This window comes from Dermacentor variabilis, chromosome 1 (assembly GCF_050947875.1).
Source record: "Dermacentor variabilis isolate Ectoservices chromosome 1, ASM5094787v1, whole genome shotgun sequence".
Taxonomy (NCBI): domain Eukaryota; kingdom Metazoa; phylum Arthropoda; class Arachnida; order Ixodida; family Ixodidae; genus Dermacentor; species Dermacentor variabilis.
Genome location: NC_134568.1, coordinates 204,793,896 through 204,821,589, shown reverse-complemented (window position 1 = coordinate 204,821,589; position 27,694 = coordinate 204,793,896). Strand labels below are relative to the sequence as shown.

General features: G+C 45.7%; 1 protein-coding gene across 2 annotated transcripts in view; it reads left to right on the top strand.

The window, feature by feature from the left end:
* The window catches only part of Ac76E (adenylate cyclase type 2 Ac76E), a 944,861-nt gene that overhangs the window by 616,111 nt on the left and 301,056 nt on the right, over positions 1 to 27,694 (top strand). The gene's annotated exons all lie outside the window — the stretch shown is intronic.

The window sequence follows — 27,694 nt, the reverse complement described above, 5'->3', positions numbered from 1 at the left end:
GTAAGGATCAACAGCGAATATCTCGGCAACCTTCGGTTTGCCGATGACATTGTTCTATTCAGCAACAGCAACAACGCAGGCGAGTTACAACCAATGATTGAGGACCTTAACAGAGAGAGTGTAAAAGTTGGGTTGGAGATTAATATGCAGAAGAAAAATACATTGATAAATAGCCGGGCAAAGGAACAAGAATTCAGGATCGCCAGTCGGCCTCTAGAGTGTGTGAAGGAGTACGTTTACCTATGTCAGTTAATCGCAGGGAACCCTGATCATCAGAAGGAAATTCACAGATGAATAAAGATGGGTTGGATCGCATACGGCGGACATTGCCAACTCCTGATTGGAAGCTTACCATTATCATTTAAAGGAAGGTGTACAATCAGTGCATTTTACCAGTGCTGAGATATGGGGCACAGACTTGGAGACTGACAAAGAAGCTTGAAAACAAGTTAAGGACCGCGCAAAGAGCGATGGAACGAAGATTGCTAGGCATAACTTTAAGAGACAGAAAAAGAACGGTTTGGATCAGAGAGAAAACGGGTATAGACGATACTCTAATTCACATCAAGAGAAAAAAATGGAGCTCGGCAGGTCATGTAATGCGCTGGTTCGATAACCGTTGGACCATTATGGTTACAGAATCGGTACCAACAGAAAGGAAATGCAATCGAGGACGACAGAAGACTAGGTGGAGCGATAAAATTAGGAAATTCGCAGGTGCTAGTTGGAATTGGTTGGCGCAGGACAGGGGTAATTGGAGATCGCAGGGAGAGGCCTTCCTCCTGCTGTGGACATAAAACAGGCTGACGATGATGACGACGACAACGACGACGACGATGATGATAATGTTGTTGTTGTTGTTGTCTATTGAAACGATTTTGTGTGGTGTTCCCCAAGATTGTTTATTTCAAAATATGGACCTATTCTCCCTTCATTTAACGTGAATAGCACTCTTGCCATTGTCATGCCAGATTTCTTTCCGCCTATCTATCTAACCGTTTTCGTGGACTGATCATGAAAATAGTGCAGACTAAAAACTAAAAATGTGGGCTGCTGTTGAAGGTGGTGAAGTCTAAAATTGTTGATCTAACCTCGCTCACGGCACTCTTCAATGAAAAAAAAAAGCTGTAAGTTTGCTGCGAATTCCTTTTCGTCCCAAAAGAATGCTATTTGCATACTTATATAGTCAATGTAGATGAATTCTGCCCGTATTTTTGTCTGACGTTTTTAGGCCCCTTCCCATCTGAATGTGTCCGCATCTGCGCGTGACACAAATGATTTCCTGTTTTTATCTCTTGATACTAATTAGTAATGTATACTCGTTATTTTTTAAGTGTAATACGAAAACAAGCAAGCAGGACGACACGGAGAAGTATACATCAGGTTATGAAGTAGAAGAAGTAGAAGAATAGAAAGAATTTTATGTTATACAGGAAACCCTTCATTGTACATACCAACGTGTCTTATGAAAGAGTTAGAGGGCTGATATGCTCGCTGCACATTATAGTTTCTTTTTCTTTCGTTCTTTTTTTTACTTCCTTCTTTTTTAGCTCTTAAGTAGCACCAGCCTGTAGTTCTTGTCGAAAGCTGGAGTGAGTGAGTTTTAACAAGATTGTCTTCTGAGCAGAGTGGCTCTCAGAACCGCGGAGCACTTGTGTTTGCCCGTATACATTTTTGCAAAAATAGGGGGCCAATTTCACCCGAAGCTCCGCGTTCTTTCTGTACTCGCGTAGTGAAAATAGTCCTTGAACTGTGGTCAGGCGCAAAAGGCCGTCGTGCTCACACTGCTCAATTTTATTATTATTATTTTTGATTTTTATTTATAAAGTATTTTTTTCATTTTTTTGCTACTTCCTACAGCAGAGCACTGCGCAGCAAGAAATAATTTTCTTTTTTTTTTTTAGCCAGCGGTTTTCTTACGCGCTCGTTTAAAGGCTCACCGCCGTTTTCTCGCTGCATAGAAGCGTCGCCTGTCGTAGCTGCGTGCCGCGCACAAGGTCGTAGTGCAGACTGTTTCAGCTACACCCAGGCGCCAAGCCGAACCTTGCGGGGCGCTCGGCAAACAAGCCACGAGAAAAGCCCGCGAGCGCAGCTTACGGCGCATTTTGTGGCTCGATTTGCCCGTCCTTGTACCCGCCGTCTACTGCGCAGTGTGTTGTCGCGCGAGGACGGCGTCGCCGGTGCGCCCCCTTTCGCGCTTGCCCGTCGCATCTGTTCTGGCTTCTTTCCCCGCTGCTAGCGACGCTCAATTTTCCCGTCCTCTGCTGTTTGCCGAGCCAGGTTCCCTCGTTGTCGACTCTTGGCTGCCTGGTTCAGTAGCGAAAGGAGACATCGGATTACCCCCCTCAGTTCCGGCGAAGTCACCTTGCCGAATTTCGCCCTAGTCACTCGGAGTCGTGGGATAAATTGCACATGTGTGACCTAATTTTCTCATCATGCACGCGGTTGCAAAAGTCGTCAAGGTTGTGCCTAATCACTACGCTGAATTTTCTTTTAACCGCAAATAGCAGCTATCAGCCCAGAAATTGCCTGTGCGTGTCAGTGTTTCTGTATGCTCTGAAAAATTTGCAACAATTAAGGTAAAAACCGGAAATTGTGCTGTGGGGTGGGGAATTCAATTATACCGTTTAACACGGGTGCATGTGGGATGCTTCTTCTCGATAGCGTTACGTTTTGTCTTGTCTGTATTTACGTTTTTCGTAGACTTAGCATGTTTGTGTGCTTGTGATGTGTTTGGGGTGCCATGGCTGTCTTGGGAAGCGGGAAGCCTTAATTTTTTAGCTGTATGACGTGCCATGCGTGTTTCGAGAAAGGGGCAGCCTTAATTATTTTAGCTTTGTCTCGGAATATTCGCCTCTAAGGTGGCCTATTTACCGGCTTGTCTGCAGTTATTCAACAACGATTTTCCGCTTCAAGCCGAGCGCTCTAACTCCTACTTCACGTCCTCCTCCTGCCGCGACCAGCCGTTATAAGCCAAGAAATAGGCTTGCTACGGCACTGCCACGATGGGACGGCCAGGACCAAGAGGCACGGCCACCCATTTTTCATTGCCTTGGCCGCTTGTCGTTGTTGCAGTGGCTGGCTGGCCGGTTTCCCACCCATGCGCACATCAGGAGGCAGCGGTAAGATTTGGCGCCAGAACGGTATCCATCTGTTTAAAAAAAGTGAATTTAAATAATTTACAGGGAAGACCGCCCCACCAAAGTCAGGGCAAGCTTAAAGCTAATGAAATGTAAAAGAGTGCTGGTTGCACATAAATCAAACGCGCGAAGATATATATATATATATATATATATATATATATATATATATATATATATATATATATATGTGTGTGTGTGTGTGTGTGTGTGTGTGTGTGTGTGTGTGTGTGTGTGTGTGTGTGTGTGTGTGTGTGTGTGTGAATGAGGAAGGGCAGGGAGGTTAACCAGATATTAGTCTCCGGTGTGCTACCCTACACTGGGGTTGGGAGATAGGCGTTAGAAAAAAGACAGAGAGGAAAGGGGTTAAAAAATGCACACACAGAGACACACACAAAGGGCGCTCCAATTAGAGACGTTCACAAAGGCCGCTAGATCTCAAGAAGCGCAGTAGCGCTTGCACGGCCTTCTTCTGTGACGTTAGGTCCTGTCGATGGTGTAGAATTACTTCTTGTGATAGTGGTCGGTCGTCCAGCTAGTTGAGTTTGTGGAGAAGGGATTCCCTCTGTGGACTGTACTGCGAGCAGTCGCACAAAATATGGCCAATCGATTCTTCGTGGCCGCAGGGGTCACGGGTTGCGGTGTCGGCCATCCCTATGCGGAACGCATAGGCTTTCGTAAAAGCAACGCCCATCCACAGCCAAACAAAAGCGTGGCGTCTCCACGGCGAAGCTTTGATGGGACTTGAAGGCTTAATGTGGGATCACGGGAGTATAGTCGGAAATTCCTGAACTGTGGCTCATTCCATTGCGACCTGGTGCACTGGCGAGCAAGCCGGCGGAGCGTCCGTGCTGCGTCAGTTCTAGAAAGTGGTATTGGCATACGTGGTGGTCCTCAGTATGAGCTGAACAGGCAGCTTGATCGGCCAGTTCATTGCTGACAATCCCGCAGTGACTTGGAAGCCATTGGAAATGTATTTGATGGCATGCATCACTTAAACGGTGCGTCGTCTCTGTAATGTAAAATACCAGCTACTCGTGCGGTCCGCATCGTAAAGGTGACAGTAGAGACTGCAGTGCCGCCTTTGAATCGCAGATCGTCCACTTCTGTGGCGGCTCATCACCGATGTAGTGAAGGACAGTCAGGAGCGCTGCGAGCTCTGCTGCCGCCGATGATGTCGCGTGAGTCGTCTTAAGTTTGATGGTTGTAACTTTCGCTGGTATCACGATTGCCGCGGCGGAGCTGTGTGGCAGGACAGATCCGTCATTGTAGATGTGCGTAGAGTCATGGTAGTTCTCATAAAAAGTAGTAATGGAGCTGCTTAAGGACTGGTGATGATATATCAGCTTTTTTCGTAATGCCAGGCATTGCCAGGTTGGTTTTTGGCTGAGCGAGGCACCATGGAGCAATCGAAGGTCTCGCAAAAGGAGTGAAACAAGCTGGCAATGATTCGCTATGTGCGGTTATTGTCTGGCTGGAAAAGGTGCGTGGTCTGTCTGTTGGTAGAGAGACTATGTGATGGCGAGGACTCCTGGCAAGACGCCTTATATGGGTCCTCAGCGCTTCAATTTGACAAGGTGGTCTCTAGCGATTGATATAGACGTCGCTGCTGATGCACTCTGAGGCAGGCCTGGACAGTTCTGGAGCGCCTGAGCCTGAACACTTTGTATTGTGTATGGATTTGTTTTGCTTGTGTTGGTTATTGCTGGCAAGCTGTACCGCAGAAAGACGAGAACAGGCACCCTGTGTAGTTATAGCATAAGTTTGACGTAATCTGTGGAAACCCGCAAGGTGCAGAGAAGTAATTAATTAAGGGAAAATGAGACATCCACCTAATTGTAGCAACCGTTACAAAGCAAACCCACACGGGTTCCTCGAAAGAAAAGTTTTGCAGTTGAAGGAAAATTCGTCCTAGTCTGTTACTCGAACCCGGAACGACCGCCTTTCCGGAGCAGCCGCTGTACCATCTGAGTTAACCAGGCGGCTAGCAGATGGCACGGCGAAGTCGAATTGTTCAACAACTCAAAGACAAGACTTTGACGTAATAGTTGAGCGGAAAACCGCAAGGTGGAGAGAAGTAAATAATTAAGAGAAAATTAGGCAGCCACCCAATTGTAGCACTCGCTACAGAGGAAACCCATACGGGTTCCTCAAAAGAAAAGCCTCGCAGATGAAGAAAAATTCGTCCTAGTCTTGGACTCAAACCCGGGATCACCGACTTTCCGGAGCAGCCGCTCTACCATCTGAGCTAACCAGGCGGCTAGCAGATGGCACATGCCTTTGCTTTGAGTTATTGGCAAATTCGACTTCGCCCTGTCATCATTCTCCATACTGCGATAAAGGCTTGCGTGCATCTACCGACTCACAGAAGGCAGTCTCACGTTGCGATTCGAGCTTGCCTAACCGGCGCTGGATCTTCTTTTGCGTGCATCTGGCGGCCCGTAAATCGTCCATTGCCTTCGTGCGTCTTCGTGCGTCTTCGTGCGTCGAACAACTCGAAGTTGTTCTGCTCCCACATCAAATTCCGCCAGTTTCGAAGAACGTGTGAGAGTATGCATAGTGTCTTGCACCGCGCTCTTGATTGCCTCTTCCAAGTCGAAAGATGAATTGTCTTCGCAGTGTTCTTCAATTATAGACTGAAATTTAGTCCAGTCCACTCTTTGGATCGTATCCCGTATTTTGGAAGGAGACAATCTTCTCATCTTGACGTATGTGGAGATATGGTCGCTTCCGTGCGTCTTTATGTCCGCAAAGCACCCAGCACGTCTGACAAGGCTTCGTGAAACAAAAGCCAAGTCAAGACAGCTGCTGTATATGGAGCCACGTAGAAACGTAGGACTTCCATCATTCAACAGCCGAAATTAATTACTGGAAGTGAAAGATACCAGAGCTCTGCCTCTCGCGTTCATCTTTGATATTTCCCAGAGTGTATTATGGGCGTTGAAGTCTCCAATAATGACCCACGGATCGTGAGTTGAGGACAGGATGTCTCGTAGCCTTTTGTGACCAAATCGACTTCACGGAGATAGGTAGGCGCCCACAACCGTAAAGGTAAAATTCTTTTTCTTTACTGTTAGGCATATATATTGATTATCGTCATGAGGTGGCACGGGCTGATGAATGTAAACGAGGTCATGGCGAATAGACACCGAAACCTTACTGTTTTCACCAACAGTTGACGACATGAACGATTCATATCCAGAAAGCCTTCGATAAGTTCGGCTCGCAAATGATGATAATGGGAAACTTGTTGGCCTGCACGAAGCGACGGAAATCCGAAATGCGCGCTCTGAGTCCGTGGGCATTCCACTGAAAAATAGCTGCTTTTCGGACCTTATCACTGAAATACAGTGGCTGGGGAGCCATGATCTACTCAAGGGTTGCCCGCACCGGACTCAGAGCGTCCAGTACTTGAAACGCACTTCTGGCAGACGGTGTGTGCATGTCGTTTAGCAACACCCGAATGGCATTCATTAAAGGCCTAAAAATAGCTATCGCTTGATCATCTGTTTTCCGCGGCTCCTCGGATGCAGCACCTTGCTGTATCGGGGGTGGCTTCTGCAGTGGCTCTTCTGCCGGTCGTGTGCGCCTATGTGGCGGGCATTCTTTTGTAGAGAGAGATCTGGCAGTTTTCTCCCTTCCAACATTGGTTCTTGGGGTGCTGGAAACATCCGCTGACCGTGCTGCTTGACGAGTCGACTTTTCTTTAGAAGCTTATACTTTGTGTTGGGAGGACCTTCGATGGTGACGTCGTCTTGGCCGGACTTTCTCATCGGTCTCTTTCTGGGTGGGGCTGTCCCTCACTATTTGTTTGAGAATGGAGATCTCTTTCTTGATTTGGCCACAGTCTTTGGAAAAGGCGCAGTGATCACCTTAACAGTTAGGACACTTCAACGTGGTTGCGCTGCAGTTATCTTCTAAGTGTGGTTCGGCGCATCGAGGGCACACTGCAGAATTTTTTTAAACACCATTCACATGGTCAATCTTCTGACAGTTGAAGCATTGTATTGGTCTTGTAATAAATGGTCGAACCTGGTGGCGAAAGTGGCCAACCTTCACGTAGGAGGGAAGACAGTCGACTTTGAACGTTATCCTCACATAACGTGTGTTACCGAGGCGAGCAACGTGCACAATGATGTTGTGTTCACTTGCTAGCTTTTTAGGACTGGGAGGTCTGCGTTAGGTATTTCATTCTCAATCTCATAGAGGACTCCTGTTATTGTGACACCATTCGCTGGCACGATGGATCAGACCTTGATGTTACCCAGCTGCGTTACATGTTGTAGTGTGTTCAGCGCGCTTGGCTTCATCACGTCGATTGCCAGGATGTTTATGCTAGTGTTTGTCTTGACGTCCTTGATTTCGTTCGGCACGGTGTTTTGTCTGGATACATGGATACATGGAGAGTGCTTGCCTGTTGAGGACGGGTAGGTTGTGAGTAGCGTTCTGTAGCTCAAACAGGATGGAGTGAGGCCATCGTTGAGGCGTAGTTTTCACGGTGGCCCAATTTGACGCCGAAGATGCGTTGATAATTTTTTGTTTGGCCTTGCAGTACAGGGCAGGTCGAAAGGTGTCTTCCGAGGACTCGTCATCCGATGCAGAGTACAGCTCTGTGTCCTCGCTATTGCTCGTTGTATTTCCTCGCTTCCTCGAAGCGACGTCCGCAGGTGAATGGGAACCGGGAGGGGCGTCGGGATTGGTTGTACATCCATCACCGTCATGTAGGGGCGGTAGACCCCATAAGTGCAGTGAGAATTCCAGAAAAGCACAGACACGGGCGAGATGTATTCCACAGGAGAAGTCAATTAGGCAAAACAAAATAACGAGATGTAAGGTTTCCGGTATCTGTTTGTGATAGGTAGCGTATATTTTAAACGAAGAGAATGAATATAGGAAACTTTTGATACCGTAGAACCTCGAACCTTGGTCTTCCGCTCTTTGCCGATGATAGTAGATGCGCGAGTCGAAAGAGTCACTGCGTAGGCGCTGTGCACTCTGGTGTGGAAATGGCGACGTCGACTGGACGCGCATATGAGGAGTGCTTTCGCGACGCGATGATCTGCTGTTCGAGGCGATTGCAGAGGGGGTCAATTGTGGTCAATTGTGGGGTCAGCGCTGGGAAACGGCGAAAACAGTTGATGTCGTGGAAACATTGTCGAGCGAGGTGACTGCGGAGACGACAAGCTGACGGTAGTGACAGGCACCGGGTGGCTAGCCACTTCCATTACTTTATCACCTGGCTTTATCATTGGCTGAACCTGTCCTTCAGCACAGTGGGTGTGTGTGAAGTCGAAGATAAGTATAAAACACAGCTTATCTTGAGCAAATTGAACAAAATTACCAGTTTCGCGAAATTTATTTGGCGACATACTTGTTTGAAGGCAAGAGGCTGTGTGGGACACAGCGAGTAATCCTTGTTTTGTCCCAGCAGTACTGGTGAAATGTTTACACGTTCGCTACTGGTAATATACATGCTCGGCATGCTCGGAAGTTATTGTACATAAGTATTCTGCAGGTGGGCGTGGGTATACGCAAACATGTGTGAAATACTCCGACTCTGAAAACTAAGTTGACACCCTTTCCATATGTTCACCTCGTTGACATCAGACTTCCATGTAGCTATCCAACATTGGGTTAATACTTTATTTTGCAACTATTGTTTATTAGTTTCTGCCTCGTCCAGATTAGAAAATCGTAAGCTGGAAAGGTGCAATTCCTAACGGCAGAATCACGAATTAGCGAAGTGGATCCACGGCCCACTTTGGCAAGCTCATATAGTACTCAGGTTGCCAAAGTGCACTCAAGGCTGAACCAAAACCTTACCTAAAGTGTAATTCTGGCCCCAACAAAACGGTGAACTGAGATATTTCGGATCTGCCTGAAAGGAAGCCTGATCTCAGTTCAAGATAATAATATTAATATTATTATAATAATAATTTTGTGTTTACAAATGCTGCTCTTCTTATGCAGGACAAAGCAGCAGTAGGTACAAATATGGAATACAATTGTAGTCAGGATACCACAAAGTAGGTATAGATTGAATAAACTTGTAACATGGTTAGGTAAAAGATTCCCAAAACTATCAAATAGTAAGTTATGCAAAGAATAATCTAATTAGTTCCATAATTCAATGGTTAAAGGGAAAAAATAGGCTCCAGTCCACGCTGTGAAGGCGGTTGGTTAGTGAAGCTATGCTATCACGTGGTCCGATAGACCAATGCGACCTAGGCTTCAACTGGGTCCTGCCGAGTCTAAGCAGGACTCCGTTATGCATATTGACGTTGTTCCCATGGCAGCTCGTCGTATTCACGCTGCTTCGGGAGTCGTAATTATGTGGTGCTTTTCCATAGCGCTATCAGAACACAAACGAAATAGGTTACAAAAGGGTTCCTCTTTTACATATGAAAGTATAGCTACGTCACTCCCTACTTTGTATGCCACAGTTGCCGCTACCCGGCAACTGCAGTTTATGCAACCGTAATTTTTACCGGGAAATGCTTGCGGCGAACGCTATGCGCGAAGATGATCTTTCTGGTACTTCGACGGCCGGCGCAGGCGATGCCATGGATGGATGGATGGATGGATGTTATGAGCGTCCCCTTTGGAACGGGGTGGTGAGTGGCGCCACCAAGCTTTTGTTATTATATTGCCTAAGGTTCTACCTATGTTAAAATTTAAAAAGAAGAAATAAAGAGGAAAATAAATCACAAAGAATTCCTATCAAGAAACTTTCTGAACCGCTATTGGGTACTTTGCTTTTGCATGCCTCCGTTGTTTGTCGTTTCCCTACTTCCAATCGCCTCTTACTAATCTCTCTTGCGGACATGTTTACTTTGCCCCTGCTCTCGCTGAATCCAAGGACTTCAAGGGGGCCAGAGGTACCTAAATCGACCGCTGGGTAGATATCTTCACATTCTAATAAAACATACTTCGTCCTTTCCCTAGCTTTACCGCAGCAAGTACATGCTTTTTCTTCCTTGTTGTATCTCGCTTTGCAAGTACGTGTTCTAAGGCATCCTGATTTCGCATCAAAAAGTAATGGGCTTCCTTTTTAGTTATAAATAATTATTTTTCTCCTGATGTCATTTCTTTGTTGTAGTTCTTTCCTGATCTCGCGGATGCGCGGAGGCTAGCGCCATCTGGTGGTGTTGCGAGGAACCCAGCGGCGCACACTGCGTGCACCTCCCGCTGTGATTGGTTCAGTTTTTCTCCACGTCCACGACAAATTTATTGGGGGTAGAAGTATACAGCTTCATTGTAAAAATTGTAAAGGTCCAGGAAGGATCTATAGGGCACAATATTTAGCAGGTGCGTGCGCCTAGTTGGCTGGACAGAAGGATTACAGAACTTGATGGGTACTGAAATGACCGAAGTTGAGTGCCCTATCTTGTCGGTGCTCTGACGAAGAAAGTGATAAGTGGGCAACTTGCACAGTCGCTGAGAAGTCCCGATCATCACTCACTCAATCAATCATTTATTTACAGCGCCCAGGAAAAGCCCTAAAGTGTGAGCGCTGGCGCACGCATACATTTCAATAAAGAACTGCAGGGAACCAGAAGCAAAAGAAAAATTGGTGGACGTTTGAGCTTGGAGATTGAGAGTGGAACGCAATAGCATTCGAAGACAACTGACTGCTTCTCACACTTCCCGGCAACTGCAGCTTATGTAACCGTAATGTTTTCCTGGAAACGCTGTCGGTGCACGCTAGGCACGAAGCTAGGCTTTCTGACCCGAAAAATATTTTTGACAGCGTGAGTGAGGGCACTTCTATATATACACGCAGGAAAGAGACGACGAACCTTTATATGTATATATATATATATGTATATATATATATATATATATATATATATATATATATATATATATATATATATATATATATATATATATATATATATATATATAAAGTGCCCTCACTCACGCTATCCATAATATTTTTAGGGAAGAAACGGCTTTAATTATTAGTTCCGACACCGAGGTGCGATGTCATCAATTTTTTCAATAGTATTGGAGATCGCGGAAAACCCGTGCCTGTTTGTGTGTGCGTGTGTGTGTGTGTGCGTGTGTGTGTGTGTGCGCGCGTGTGTGTGTGTGTGTGTGTGTGTGTGTGTGTGTGTGTGTGTGTCGACGGTTTCCGCAAGATTATAACTGTAATGTTGATGCGCTTCCTAAAGAACAACTGTTTATTCTGCCAATGACCAACAACCTCTATCAAGACAGATAACTAAATTTACACGACCCGTTTTTACACCTCTTTCCACAGGTAAAAAAAACTGAGTGAAAAAGAAAGAGAGTAAAGGCAAGGATTTATATCAATAGCCATTGAAGAGATTCTGTAGGAAGGGCTTACTTTAACGAGTGCGCAATTCTAGGTTCGGCTGAGCGGGCAGACGCAGCACAAGAAGCGGTTGCAGGTAAAAATGTGAACAACAAGACATTATACGGTTTTACGTGCCAAAACCACGATATGATTATGAGGCAAGCCGTAGTGGGGGACTTTGGAATAATTCGGACCACCTGCGGTTCTTTAGCGTGCACTTTATCTAAATACGCGGACTTTCTCGCATTTCGCCCTGATCGAAATGCGGCCGCCGTGGCCGGGATTTCGTCCCGCGACCTCGTACTCAGAAGCCCAACACCATAGCCGCCATAAAAAAAATGGGGTTTTACGTGCCGAAACCACGTTCTGATTATGAGGCACGCCGTAGTGGAGGACTCCGGAAATTTTGACCACCTGGGGTTCTTTAACGTGCACCTAAATCTAAGTACACGGGTATTTTCGCATTTCAATGCCGCCGTGGCCGGGACCATAGCCGCCATAGCAAGGCGGGTAAACGTGGACAAGGTCAATGCATGCGGTGCCGTTTGTTGTCTGCTGGCGTGGACAGCGTCCCGCCGCGGCGCCTGTGATGAAGGTTTGACGACCTTAAGCCGTATCCAGATGATGCGGCGGTGCGCTGCTTGTTCGTTCGTATCCAGCCAAATCGGCGTCGCTCCCGTAGCTAGGTGAAAAGGCTGAAAAGGAGTGGGGCGCCGACGTTGGTGAAATCGTTGTTCAAAGCACGCGTGCGAGCAGACTGCAATAAAGGGTTCCCGCAACTGAACTGTACTTAGGAAATAAATAATGCTAGAAAGTGAAAGTAAAGAAGATAAAGAAATTAAATGAAAAAAGGTGTTCGAACTAAAAACATTAACATTAATAAAACTAGGTAAGCAGTATATGTCACTGTATAATAGGATCACCGGAAGCATCTGCCTGTGCATCTGGCCGGGCACGCTGTGCGGAGCGCGGATAACAGGCGGAACCCCATAGCATGGCGTGTATGAACAAACCAATTAAAAATGGAAAGTTGGAAGGTAGGGTTGTTGGTCGTAGCACATGTCGTACCCGTGGAACAGGATTTTTATCGAGAAGGAAAGTAAGGGGGCGCGAAATATTTAGATAGCCGTGCATTCGGCTTCTAAGGCTCTTAACGCCGAGAGGGCGCCGGGGTGTTCAATTATTGAATTTTTTATTGTGTTAAGTTTGTAAGTGAAATAAGATTCGCGTTGTTCGTGCTCTCTGGTAGTGCATAAAATGCTCTCCAGTAATGTATCTTCGATATTGTCAAGGCTGTGACCTGCTGACGTAGTATGTTTAGGAACGTGAAGGCTGTGAAGTGACTGCACATGTGTGCGATAATTGTTGAACCGAATTGTAAAGGTGCAGTCCGGCTGTTCTACGTATTGCTTCTTACATGCTCCGCATATTAAAAGATAGTCGACATTCGTTGAATCCCGGTCGAGTTCGCTTTTAAATAGGTGCTTTAACTTGGACTGCGTGCTCTCTGCAGCCGAAGTGTCCTGCATGTGTTTCCATACCTTGCATCTGCCTTTCCTGCAAGGATGACATCCGCCGATGAGAGTTCTTGGTCTTTTTCAGTGTATGATGTAATCTCTGATGCTTTTTGGGCGCCTATACACCACTCGTTGAGAAGAAGTGAACATTTTCTGCTGTCACTCGCTTTGTTCAATTATATTAAAAAGCCTTCGTTATTAATGCCTTGTGTTAAAAGCGCGTTGCGACAGCGAGGATCGCTAACGCGCAGCGCGTTGGCTGCCCATTGCTGGGTGACGTAAGTAGAACGTCGCCTCGAGGGTCGCGGTTTTGCTCTCGCCGCAGCCTCCAATTGTCGGTTTTGCGCGCTCTGATAGCCGAAATTAGTCGCGCCACAGTTCCGCTCGTAATCCCATTTTACCAGGTCATAAAGTTAATAAGGCTTGTACGGAGAGCTCGCTTCAATTTCCCCATTTCCGATGAGCCCGCTGAACCTGAAAGTATAAAAGATAAATAATAATTTTTGCTAATTAGCGACTAATTACCACATATTACCCGTCACCCTCTGTTCGCCATCACTGATGACATGTCTCCGAAGGAACCGTCCTTTTATTTGAAAACAGCAATATTTAAAGGTTACTTCACATGTTCGTATAAACACCTTGTATAAATGCAGGGTGTTTTTTTTTTTTAGACAACACAGATTTTTTTAGAAAGGCTATAAAGGCAGCGAACTTGCAGACGAATTATTAACTGAGGCGGACAATGCCGCTAACAACATGAGATTCAGAAGACGAATTACAAAAATGTATTAATTACCTTTTTTATTAGTGCCTTATAGGGCAGTTGTTCAAAGGGCGAACTTGAAGGTATTCACATTTTATTGCACCCACTTCTTTTTTCTTTAACCTTGAACGTCGCACCTAATTCAAGATATTTTTCATCACATTCTAAAACTCAATCGATGCAATCTCCAGCCTTCGTCATACTCTGACGAAAGCCGTGCTACACCTGAAACTTTAGCAAATAAAGTTTTGCATAGGTGTGACCACTACTATTCCTGAATACGCACCAGACCCACTAAACTTTCCCTTCAAATATATATATATATATATATATATATATATATATATATATATATATATATATATATATATATATATATATATATATATATATATATATATATATAGCATTTTGAATCCATCAGCACGTTCCGAACTCCTAGTGGAAGAAAGAAGCAGTCAAAATAACAATTGGCCACAACTATCTATGCTTCGAGTGCAAAGACGGGGGCATAATTCGATGGCGAGGTAACTTTATTACCTCACTGGCGGAGAATGTTTGACGGAGGTTTTGTGCGTAAGTGCGGAACAAGCGTGCAAGGAAATTAGCGTAAACTCAGCGAGGCTCGTGTATGTTTTTATACGTTCTTCCTATGGGCACCGCTACAATGCAAAAATTAGGAATGCTAGTACAGCAACACTAATTGCGCATAAAGCAGAGATTTGGCAGCTAAGGTCGGAAATCAGATCACGTATTATCCGTATCATAAGAGTTGCACGGATTTTGCAGCGAACAAAATAAGAACAATTTCTAACATTATTTGTTATTGCTTCTAAATACTTAGCTAATGATAAAAAAGCATTCTCTCAATTTCTTTTAGAAATCAGGCTGCTAAGGGCTACCTCATGGGTCACGCTCCCTGGCTGCGCAATTACAGTAGGACAGCGCGTAAGCATATTAATTTCTGTAAAATTTCCTTGAAAATACTGTGACAGAATTGAATTTGCTGTTTGTGTGTTCGCTTCTTTTCTCCTGTTGGCGGCTGGGTCTGTCTCATATTCACGCATCCTGCTTCATGCTCCACACCTGCACTGCTTAAGGGACCTGTTGCCGGTTTTTAGCGAGAAAATACATGGCTGAGAGTACAAGCGTATAAGAAGCTGAATGCATTATAGGTTATCTATATACTGCCTCATAAATAACTTAGGTCGTCGCCAGAAAAAGCTACATGTTTGCAATTCCAGGCTTTGTGCAACTCTTGCTGCCACTTGTAGCTACCTATGATAAGTTTCCCTTCGTTGTGAATACTTTATATGAAAGGTAACAATATCGAATAGGCAATCGCGCCTAATGGCTGGTTGAGGTGCGGGGATTGAGAGTGGGCAAGATAACATTTTTCCGTGCGTGCGTGCGTGCGTGCAGGGGGGGGGGGAAGATGCTCGTTCTTTTCGCATACTTGATATTCACGTCTGCTTATTGGATAACCAGTAGATATAGAGAGCACCACATTTTTACGCTTATGCAAGCTGAGGCTACAAAAGAAAATAAGCGTTAAATAACTGCTTCAAGTAGTCATAGGCGCAAAATATTGGTGACGATACCTTACAGAAAAGATTAAACAATATCTATAGAAGAGAATTATTTTTGCATTCATGAACACTTCTCGAAGCACTGCTTTAATGCTCGATGACTGTTATGTTCATGTGAAGTCATCGGCAGTGCTAATTAAAAGGGAGGTTTAAGCGGAAGTTCGAGTTCGTGTACAGTTCCAATCTCCATAATACAAAAAATACGTGTAAATCAAATACTTTCATTAAGGAAATGCTGCATGCATTCGGATGGAATTCGTTCCATTGAACAAGTCAGATCCATCAGGACCTAATAAACCACAGTCGCTAATTTCTAGTGTTCCATATTTCGTGGAGTTACGATGTTGTATATGCACGAAGTGTGCCTTGGTTCTTGAGTGGTGCAGGTTAACATGACGCATGCTAGTTTACTCATGCCATTCAATATTAAGCTAAAGCGATTTTTAGAGTTTTTTTTACGACTTGGGTTCTTGTACCGCAAGCATAATGGTCGATATGAACATCCCCCAAGTAACGCACCCTTGGAAAGCCGGACGCATGATCGGGGGGCTGCTTCCACCCTTGTAAACCGCTGAGCATCCTGTGGTGCGGGTCACACCCTGCATCTCCCGTAGCCAGTCCGGGCGTCCTACAGGGCTTATACGTAACCCGCTGTCAAATCTCTATAGGACCCCCTTTCGAACCCTTACAAACAACCAAGCGCCAGGCCGGGGATAATCTCTACCCATTATAAAAACCCATGGGTTCCCGGTGGCACTGGGATTCGATCCGAATGCCTCCTGCATGCAAGGCGGACACTCGACCAACGTATAATTATTACTTTAATTAATATTATATATTGTAATTTATTAGGGTAATTATTTACCGTCGCTCAAACAAAAATCCTGCAACAAGTGATAGTACAAATTGTAGATGTAACGTTAAATGACAGTAAGACTGCGGCGTCGATTAGGGAACATGCAGGCGTAAGTGATATTCTAGTTGAAATTGGGGAAAGAAGCGGACTTGGGCAGGTCATGTAATACGCAGGAGAGCTAACTGGCACTCTATTAAAGAAACAAAATGGCTGTCATAATGATTAGGTGGTGTAGTGCGATAAGAAAATTTCCAAGCATTGGATAAGGTCGGCAGGGAAATGGTAACTGGATATAGCTAGTAAAGACCATCGGTCTGATATGGACATAAAGCAGGCTGACGATAAAGAATACGTTAACGCGAGCAAGAGCCACCGTTGTATCTCATCGGTGAACCACCGCATATGCCTTGCTGTGGCACCAACCAGAGGTTCCTTGTCCTTCCTTTGACTTTACCCTCCTCTTATATTGTCACAGATATCAAAACTAACGTATGCTTAACCCTTCTTTGAATTACTTGATGGATTAATTTCACTGAGTTTCATGGCTTCAAAATATCAAACAGTAGTTGTCTGTAAAGCGTGCTTTGCCTGTGAAGCTCACGCGTACGTGGAATAAGCAAGTTTGCAGGGCCATGAACACATGAGGTGAAAAGTAAAACTGAATAGTGCAATCCATAAAGCTCACATATGCTCATACATTTGGCTGTTTAGCAGAAGATACGCTATAGAACGGACTATTTTTCTCTCTACAAGTGACAAGTGAGCTGAACTGCCGTTGGTTTGCTCTTCCGTTCGCTGATTGATTCGTGGAGTCTAAAGGGCCCTGAAGCACTTTTCTAACTAATCGTAGAATGACTTCACTATTAAAAAACGTTATCGCACGAATCTCATGGCGCAAAACGTTTTCGAATCCTTCAGCTGTAAGTGAAGTCATTGCACCGATACACGGCTTTCTCTCTCTTTTCGTCTCCGCTAGCACGCTGTAGGCTACACATAGGAAAAGTCAAGAGGGCAAAGCGACCGCCAAAAGTTGAGTGATGCAGCGGTGAAAGGGCTCGTCGCGGCACCCTGTGGCATCCGTTGTAGATTACACTACGAAGGATGATGCTGCGATCTTGGAGGACAGGCGCAACTGACGCAGCTACACGCAGTGCAAAGATTAAATTATCTTTCTGTCTTTTTCAGATCGCAGACATACATAATTTTTTTTCATTTATTTAACTCAAATTTAGCAATTATCTATTACTTGCAATGCACTCGCAAGCTCAAAATCGGCCAATCGCTTTGTTGGGCCAGTTGCTTTAGATGACGCTGCCTGGAGGCTTGCGGAAGGGAGAGCAAACGATTTTTCGCTGTTTTTGACTCGAGATTGTAATTTCCCTGCAGCATGCACTGCAGTATTATTTCGCTCACATGTTCACAGCAGCCTCTACGACAGATCGGCAACGTATTCTTACTATGTTCAAAAAGTGTTTCCGACCCCCTTTTTATCTATAGGCGCGCTTTTGCATTTCGCCCGATTAGGGTGCGACCGCCGCGGCCAGGAGTCAAAGCCACGACCTTGCGCTGAACAATAGAAGCCAGCGCGGTGGGTTACATAATACTGAGTCGCAGAAAAATTACAACCCTTGGTCCTTTTATAAGAGTAATTTTTTGGCCTGGTGCACTCCCATCCGTTATGCTATTATTTGTCGTTCCTTCGACGGTTACATAATGGCGGGGTTGTACTAGACTTATACACGATATCACGCGAGTAACGCATGTCAAGTTCAACAAGCGGAAGCTATTATTCGCTATGAACTCAGGTGTACGGTGTTCTCATAGACGTTAGGATGTTAATAGACTATTAGTATTAGTTAACGAACCTATACATATTGATATTACGGGCGATGCGAAAGATATGCACGTTGCTAGGTTCTCTTCGTGGGAACTACAGAGCATTCACCAAGTCTACACGAGAGCTACGATACAAAACGTGCGTAAGGTCCGTCCACGAGTACGCTTGTGAAGTGTGGGACGCTCCGGCGGTACGTGACGTTGATAAAGTTCAGACGGTACAGAATCTAGGTGTTCAGTGCCTGGAAAGTCGATATGAAGTTAATTTCAGCGCTACAAGAGCTAAGGGAAGAATTTAGGCATACCTTGGAAGTACGACGCTTAAGATACCTTGGAAGAACGAGCCCATAGATTGGGCAAGTTCGTCGCTGCAAAAAAGTGGCCCATAATTGTCAAGTTAAAGCTATGCTGCAGAATGTAAGAAAATTGAAAGGCACAGCGGCTAACATGTGAAAGGAAAGAAACGAGTTGTTCGCGCAGGCACATCGAAAAGAGGGCCAAAAGGTACGTCTAAACTATGATAAACTTTATCTCAACAACGCGAAATATATCTACGATGAATCACTAGGGCAAGTGGTACGTCAACCATGACAGACAGATATTATCTAATGCGACCCTCTCGATTTTGATTTTGAATTGCAGAAACATCAAAAACAAAATATTATTTTCTAGCCTACTGAATACGTCTAGACCCTGTGTGGTGCTTGGCACAGAATCATCGCTTAACAGAGATATGCTGACCCCGAAGTGTCGAAGTGTTCCCTAAAGGCTACGCCTGTTACCGAAGGGCCCTCAATAGCCACGGTGGAGGTGTCTTCATATTAGTCGATAAAAATATTAGCTTTCGCGAGGTTGATGTGAAGTGCGACCAACATAAATCTGTACGGGCACAACTTAGGCTGAAGAATGGGAAAGTGATTACAATATGCTCCTTTTATCGCCCTCCTGGTAGCTCGATAGAAGCACGCACGGATTTTTAATGCTCTTGAAAGCGTGGAAGGCGATTGTCTGTTCTTGAAAGGAGACCTTAACCTACCTGGAATCGATTGGCCACGCCAAGGGACTGAATATTTTAAAAAAGACACGACAACTAACGCAGGGCTGAGCATATGCGCATTCTTTTCGTTATGTCAATGCGTATCGGCGCCAACTGCTCTCTTTTTTTTCGGCTGAGTGTTTGTACGTAGTGATGTCAAAGATAGTACAGCCTCCCGCTATGATAAATTATGCCCTGTTCGAATGGGTGACATTAAATTTATCCCGCATAGAAATTAATTACTCCTAAAAGACCTAGATGGGGCAAAAGCAGCGGGGCCGGACGACATGTCGTGGAAACTACTTTCTTTGTATGCCCGCTTAGTTTCTATGTATTTGTGTGTCTGTGTGTCGTATTTCAAGAATCACTCGACGAAGGTGTATTTCCTAACGACTGGGAAGTGGCAAACGTGCTTCCTGTGCACAAGCAAGGTCTTCGTAACAGCGTTAAGAATTACAGACCAATTTCGCTCTCTAGTGTGGTGTGTAAATTATTTGAACATGTTCTGTTCACTAACATCATGGCACACCTGAATGCTACTTATTCCCAACAGCAAGATTTTCGTAGCGGTCGCTTTTGTGTCGAACGGCTAACAGAACTAGTACACCAACCATTGAGGGTACTAGATAAAGGATTCGTAGCTGACGCGATTTTCACAGATTTCAGAAAAGACCTTGTTCCCCACTCCCGATTAATCGAAAAACTAGAATTGCATAATATAAATACATCAGTTATCGCTTGGATTAGACAATACCTAAGTGCGCAAAGTCACAGGGCTCTTATTAGCAACATATCCTCTCACGAAGTTGGAGTGACGTCAGGAGTTGTGTGAGGCTTTGTTTTGGGCCCTTTGTTGTCTTTAATTTTTGTAAACGATATCAGTGACGGTCTTCTGTGCGATTATTCGCAAACGACTGCGTGTTATACAGAATAATACGTAATCCAAGCGATTGTGTTTCATGACAGGATGACTCGGACAAATTGTTTGAGTGGTGCGACATTTGGACAATGAACATAAATTTGGAGAATACTGTAAGGATGTCATTTACACGTAAGCAGATAATTCAAGATTTCATTATAGCATAAATGACAACCACATTTCATCACTGAGAGAATGTAAATACCTGGTTGTGTTCTGAACAGAAACTTTATCATGGGACTGCCACATCGGTTATGTAACAGCTAAAGTCTGTGAAGTATTGGGCTTCCTGCGGAGAAACGTAAAACACCTCCCGATACAAACAAAACCACTTTTGTATCAAATGAATGTCCGGTCCATCCTCGAGTATGCTTGTACAGCATGGGACCCGTGGTTTAAAAAAGGACATCAAACTACTAGAAAGGGTACAAAACTTAGCGGTAAGGTTTGTCCTCAACAATTATAGATGGCAATTTAACGTGTCTGTTGCAGAAGAGGGTTTGGGTGGGAAACGCTGGAAATACGGAGAAAAAATTTAGGATTAAAAATGTTTCATAACGTATTTACTTCCAGAACAGGTATAGACAGGGACATGTACATACTTCAACCGCACTACATCTCACCACGAATCGATCATACTAACAGGATTAGAGAACACAAGTGCAGAACTGAGACGTTCAGAAATACATTTTTCCGCGCACAAGCTCAGAATGGAAACGCCTAACTTATGATCTTGCTACTGCTAAATCTAACACTGCCTCCTACTCCTTGCTATGATGTCATGTTTATAATACAAAAGTTCTTGGTACTACTTTTTCCATTGTTGATTTTTCTGGTATTAAGTATATTAATTTCAGTGTTCAACGCTTGTTGCTTGTTGTGATATGGAATACTTTTTTTATTGCAAATGATATCTGTACATATGTCATTGTTACCAAATTATGTAGTTTGTAAACTCACCCCCTCCTCCTGCTCTGTAATGCCTTAATGGCGCTGAGGATACTGGGATAGGTGTGCTATGGCACAATTGTTATACAAAAAAGCCAAGTATATAATTCCGCATAATTATCGGTCACAACGTGTGGGCCATGAGCTAAAGGTAGTTTCGTGCAAGACATAACTGCTTAAAAAAATATTTTTCCCAAAAACTACACACGAATGGAATAGGTTGCCTGGCGGTGTCGTGAACGTCGTGTCAAATCATGTATTTTTTGCCCTGTTGAAGTGATTCAACTTTCCCGTTTCTTTGACCTTTTGTTGCATTGCCTGTCTATAACTTAAGGTGTTTTTAAGCCTTTGTTAAACATTTTATGTTTTTTGATCTTTTTTTTCTTCACACGTTGTGTAGAAAAAAACCTAACCTAACCTCACCGTTCTAACTCTATGTAAAGCCTTCCCCCCCCCCCCCCCCCCCCGCGGCACTACTGTAATGCCTTTTTTGAGCCTGTAGGTGCTGAATAAATAAATAAATAAATAAATAAATAAATAAATAAATAAATAAATTTAGACTAATATTAAAAATAATAAAATATACGCCGGGGAAGAGAGTGTAGTTTCATAACATTGTATTTCATGTCGCATATTCTCTTTTTTGCGTACTTGCCTTTCCACGTTTAAAATATTCATTAATGATGGAATTTGATCTCCAAGAGCTAAACTTTTGTTACAATAGTCGTCGCCACGGCCGACTTTGAATCTTTAAACTTCTGCTCCAGGCAACATTTTGCGATAGCGATGAGTTGTCGGAAAATAAGACAAGCAGAAACCTTGGCCTGGCACGTAATCCCGATTCGCTGCATTTCATTAGTTATCAGAAATGCACTGGGAAACTCCGAAATGGCGTCATGACATATTTACGGGACTGCTCGGCCAAGTCAGGGCTAGACGACACGCTTCAGAGCAGCGCTGCTTACGTGTGAAAGAATGGATACTATGCGGGCTTCATTAAAATTTAGTAGAACTTTTTTTCGACGCGATGAGAAAAAAAAGCTTTAAACATAAAACTTTTGCATGTAACTGCATCATGTTTTCACAGGCATTTCAATCTGTAACAACAAACAGACAAACACAGAAGTACTCACACGCCTGCCATGAAATCAATACAGAAGAAACAAGACGAGTAATTACTATGTTGTTTACACATATCTTGTTTATTCATATGGTTTATCCGTGTACATAGCAAACATTTACAGCGAAGCTGTATATGGCTGCCCTGGGAAATTTTCTACGTCCCTGCGTGTGCACCGTCGTGTTGACAAGGAAAAATGTTCATCTCCAGAGCTAGTGCAAAAGGGAGTCTAGTCTTGTAGGTTTATTAGCATAAGTGTCAAAACCTATGATGGATGCCCCATTGTACATCCTAACACGCTCGTCGCAAGTGACAAATGGAGGGATTGATGACCCATTGTTCTCTGTGCGGCACTCGTTCGCCGCCGCTAAGTGGCGCGCCGCTATAGCAACAGTGTGCTTGTAAAGGCCGTAATAAAAGTACACGTATGTATCGTCCAATGTGTGTTCGTCTATATATATATATATATATATATATATATATATATATATATATACATATATATATATATATATATATATATATATATATATATATATATATATATATATATATGTGTGTGTGTGTGTGTGTGTGTGTGTGTGTGTGTGTGTGTGTGTGTGTGTGTGTGTGTGTGTGTGTAGAGTGATGTCAGTGTTGCCTAGCGACTTTATGGGCAGTTGTTGAGCGGTTCCATGGGGCGGACGCGTATCGTGCGCACGGAGGAGGAGCAAGGTGTCCTAGGACGACGACGGGAGCGACCGCGAGAATGGGCGTGCCGGCGTAGGGAAGCCGCTAAGGCCGATCGTGCGTCCGTCGATGAGTCTGATCCGTCGTGTGTGCCAACCGACGAAGACCTATAGAGTGTCCGTCAAGAACGGTGGCGTGAACAGAACCGGGAATGTCAGCGCAGGCGGTGAGACGCCGCTAAGGCCTGTCGTAGCTATCCCCTACCCGGTGACAATTCTCAGCGTGCCCGTGACGAGCGCGTACGCGAACAGAACCGGGAACATGAACGCCGGCTGTGTCTTTGTCTTGTTGCTCTAATTGCATACATATATATATATATATATATATATATATATATATATATATATATATATATATATATATATATATATATATATATATATATATATATATAATTTTGTCATTTTAGTAGAACACACAACAGCTTCGCTGGTCGTTCTTCTTCACAGAGTGCAAGGGCCCATGAATTTTTTGTTTACTTTGCTTTCTTTTGACTAGTTTTACTTGGTGTCTCTTAGGTGGGCACAGTGTAGGTTCTCGCACGTGGAGGGACCCAGAAGTAATGACAATTTTTTACTGTGGTGGAACGGGAGTTAATACCGACGAGTGCCACTTGACGCAGGTACACAACGCACTATTAGACAGTTTTGGTACTGCGTCATGACGATACGTATGCAGCACGCAAGGACTTTGCGGAATGTAGGAGCGCGTGTCGCATGGGGGCATTAAGCACTGCGAAATGCCTACGTACGTAAGAGGGCGAGCGTTAGACGCCGGGCGCGTCGGAGCGCATTGGCCGTGTCCGCCAGTGCGTCGAACCGTCGGCCAAACTAGACGCTGTTGATCTCGCTAACGTGATGTAACGTGTAGGCGCGTTCCCGCGTCGTCGAACTATATTTAGGCCTTTAACAGACTCTACTTTTAATGCGGATGAAGTGCACGAATCACATCGAGAAAAATAAAAACCGAGCACTCGCTTTCTGGGGCTGGGGGGCTGGCACGGTTATTTGCGACAAACTGCGTCAAAAGCAGGCCCAGCCTTTCGCGCAAATAGCACACATTGAACACTTTCTCAAAAACAAAGTTCCTATTTTTGCTATGCATTCGCAACGTGCATGATCTGGGAATGGCTTCTGCGCGTTCACTTCACGCAGCAAAGCCAAATCGTAGGCCATTGAAAAGTACCGCCCTCCGCTGGTCGCCTTTGACGCTGCCATTTCGGGAAACTCTTTTGTCTCGCGCTCTCCCGAACAAACCAGAACCACGAGAGCAGCACGCAAGGCTCCCTACGTACGCACGCAAGAATCGGATGCGTGCGTATGCAGCGGCCGCGTACGCATCACGTACCGTTCGTTCTGCGTTCTGCACATGCGCACTTTGCAGAACGTAGCGATCCTACGTACGCAACGCCGTTGCGTACGCTACGTACGCAGTACTAAAACTGTCTATTGTCTGCATCATTTGGCCAAGCGCAGTCCTTGTGGGAAGTTTCGTCTGCTCACTGCATTTTTTTTATCCTTTGTAGCCGTCTGCGTTGGTTTTGCGATGGCTGACGCCAAAGAACATGTGTTCATCACGTTCTGTTCTTCTTGGTAAATCTGTTGACATCAAGGAGCTTGTTGATTTTACATTTGTATCGCAAAATGAGACCGCCAACCGGCATTTTTACGTTGAAGTGCCAGTGTGGTTGCGTGATGCAGTACGGGCTAAATGCCCTGATCTGTGGGTTTTAGCCGAGTGGCTTGTGCACCACGAAAATGCACTCCCACACACACAGCACTGAGCGTACCGCACATTATGACAAAAACGAGATGACAACGCGACCTCATTCTCCCTATAATGCACGTAGCTTGCCCCTTGCAATCTCTAAAGGGAAATGATACCTTAAAGGAGATTTTTTTTTCAGTATGTGTAGTAGGTAAAGAAGTAAATGACGGAAGCATCGAGGGATATTTACAACGAGTCTCTGAACTGTTTTTAACATTGGATAAAGCGGCGGGACAAATACATTGCGTTTTATGAAGGGTATTTTGAAGGTGATTTATGTTTGAGAAAGTTCAAAAAGATATCAGAATTAGAAAAAAAAACAATTGTCGTTCCTTTTGGGTCCCCCGTGGTATTTCGAAATGGGTGGGATGTTGCAAAAGCACCGCCAATGAATGCAGCGTGGGTTATCATAGTGCCCTTCATCCTGCCATCTCGATGGGACCGCTTATCACTGCGACCCCCTATGCCAGGTGAAATTTCTGGTAGCGGCTGCAAAGTAACTGCCTCCTTCCAATTCAGTGCACGCACGTTGTTCTTTTAGTGCTCTGCTCTCCGCTGTCGGGACGACAGCGGTAGTGAGCATCGAGGACTCACTAGCTGCACCGCACTAACGCAGCATGACATTGTCGCCGGCAAGTAAAGACATGGAAGCCACACCGGCTAATCCGTCTTATCCAGGAGACAGCTCGTGGGTTGTAGTGCGGTATCGGCAGCGCTCACAGGACTCTTCCCGAACAAGGTATTTTCTTCTCGGCCAGTCCTCGCACACCACCGATCCTACGCCAGACGTCACGGGGACCTGCCCATTTACGGCCGCCACCGCTTCGCATAGACGATTATAAGGTAATCCTCCGACCCCAATCAGGTGTGCGGCTAGACAAATGACCGCGGCTTCCCTCACAAGGGCTATAAGCCTGGCTGGCGGACTGCCCCCGACCAAGACGGGCCTCCGTTCGGACGAAACTTTTGGGGTGGTTAGTACACCCAATGAACAAATTTCCCTCTCCATCCAGAACATCGCGCACGTTCGCCTGGGACCGAAGGATTTCCCTGTCTGTGCGTATATCATGGCGCCCGATAAATCCTGCAAGGGGATCCTAACCGGGCCGAATCAGGTCACCACCTCTACGGATCTGCCTGAATCCTCCAGGCGCGAATGATGGGAAGGACGAATACAGCCCTGATTACTTTTGCTGTACTACGGGTCCCGCTTTATGTCCTATACTATGGAGTGGAATACCACTGCTGCATTCACCGGCCTATACAGCAGATGTGTACGATCTTCCTACACCTGGGCCATCGAACCGACGTATGTCCGACACCGGAAACCCTACTCTGTGAGGCCTGCGGCACTGGCAAGCTGTCACCGGAGCACGTTTGCAAGCCACAGTGTCAATACCGTGGGGGACACCATACAACCACGGACGTCAACTGCCCGTCCCACGTCAGGCCTCTGCCGAAAAAGGACTGGATGCGTCGAGCAATTCAGCAAAGCGGACCAACTGAGAATACCACATCATCAGCTGGCCCCACCGCCCACCCCGAAGAAGCGCTCGCAGTCCCGATTCCAATCACGGGACCGCCAGCGCACCACCGGATTCGGCTCCGCACCGGCTCCTGGACACCGGCGCAGCCTACCAGCACGGAGGTGCCCCGCTCTGCTAACACAAAGACAGCTCCAGTCCCCAAGGCACCGACCGGACATGACAAACCTCAAATAACCAAGCAAGGACTCGCCGTGCCTCGCGAGTTAAGTTGGGTAGCGGAGCCCCTACAGCTCCTACCTTCACCCATCCTAACCTCGCCTCCCCCCCCCGCCACACTCACACAAAACAACTAGTGCCACACCACGGCTCCTTGATCACATTCACATGTCAGACACCCTCCGCGCAGACATGCGCCGCGAAATACAACAAGCCATTGCCGCGGCACGCGAACAGCGCTGGCAAGAAATGCAAACCATGATTACGGTAGGCGTCACCGCCATCCGCACTTCACTGATCGAACAAACAGTCGTAGGCATCATGACAGAGCTACATCAACAGATGCAACAGATATTGCAACGGTTGAAACAATAACATTTCCACGCACCTTCCCCAGCGACTTCCAGCAAATGAACCCATCCCTACACACGTACCCTTTCAGCCAAAAACGATGTTGGCAACGCGTAACTCAGATCAACTTGCGATATGGCAGAGTAACTGCAGGGGACTACGGTGTAACCAGGGCTCCCTGCAGCAGTTCATTGTCACGTCGTAAAACGCCCCTGACATAATTCCTCTTCAAGAAACACATTGCCCACCCACTCTCAACGATTATGACGCGTATAGCAGTGATACCAACACAGTTGAGGCGCTCGTGTCCCAGCACTTCACGGCCCGGACGCACTTGATAACACAAACATTCCTCATTACATACTCGAAGTACTTTCCCAGTAGACCAAGGGAGATAGTCTTTATCCTTATCCTGTACAGTTCACCGCGCTCCCGCCACCACACTTTCCCGTAGTTTTTCGCTGAAGTAAGCAAAGTAGGCACACAACAGCTCATTTCAATAGTCCCTATGTCACCTGGGGTTACCAGAGGGCCACCCATACGGGGAGCAAGCTGTGGGACTTTATATGCAACCTCCAGTGCACCCTCCTTACAGATACCACACAGCAAACCAGAGTTGGCAACACTTTCACGCGAGAAACTTACCCGCACCTGAATATTGGCGGCGATCTCCACCACTGGAAAGGCTGGCGCCACCGTCGGCGTGACGCGGCATGAGGGATCAGGTGGACACAGCGACCGCGTCGGCTGCTTCGGAAGCGCCGAAGCGAGCTGAAAACGAAAGTCCCACGTGCGCCGCGGTTCTGAATAAGTGGTGAGGCTTTCCCGCCTTGGGTGTCTGCTTGACAACAGTTGAAACTACTATAATAGGTAGTGGCTGCCTTTAGAGGCGTGTAGCATGGGTAGGCTACTGCTCGATGCCGCAGTGCTGGACGTACGCAACGGTGCCCGGTGTCAGCCTCATTCACACGTAGCCGCAGGGCAAGGAGCTGCGTGAAGCTTGGCTGGCGAAACTTAGAACCGGCAGACAGCCATCGGCTACAACTCAGGTATGCAGCAAACACACACGCGAGGAAGATTTCTGCTACGGCGCC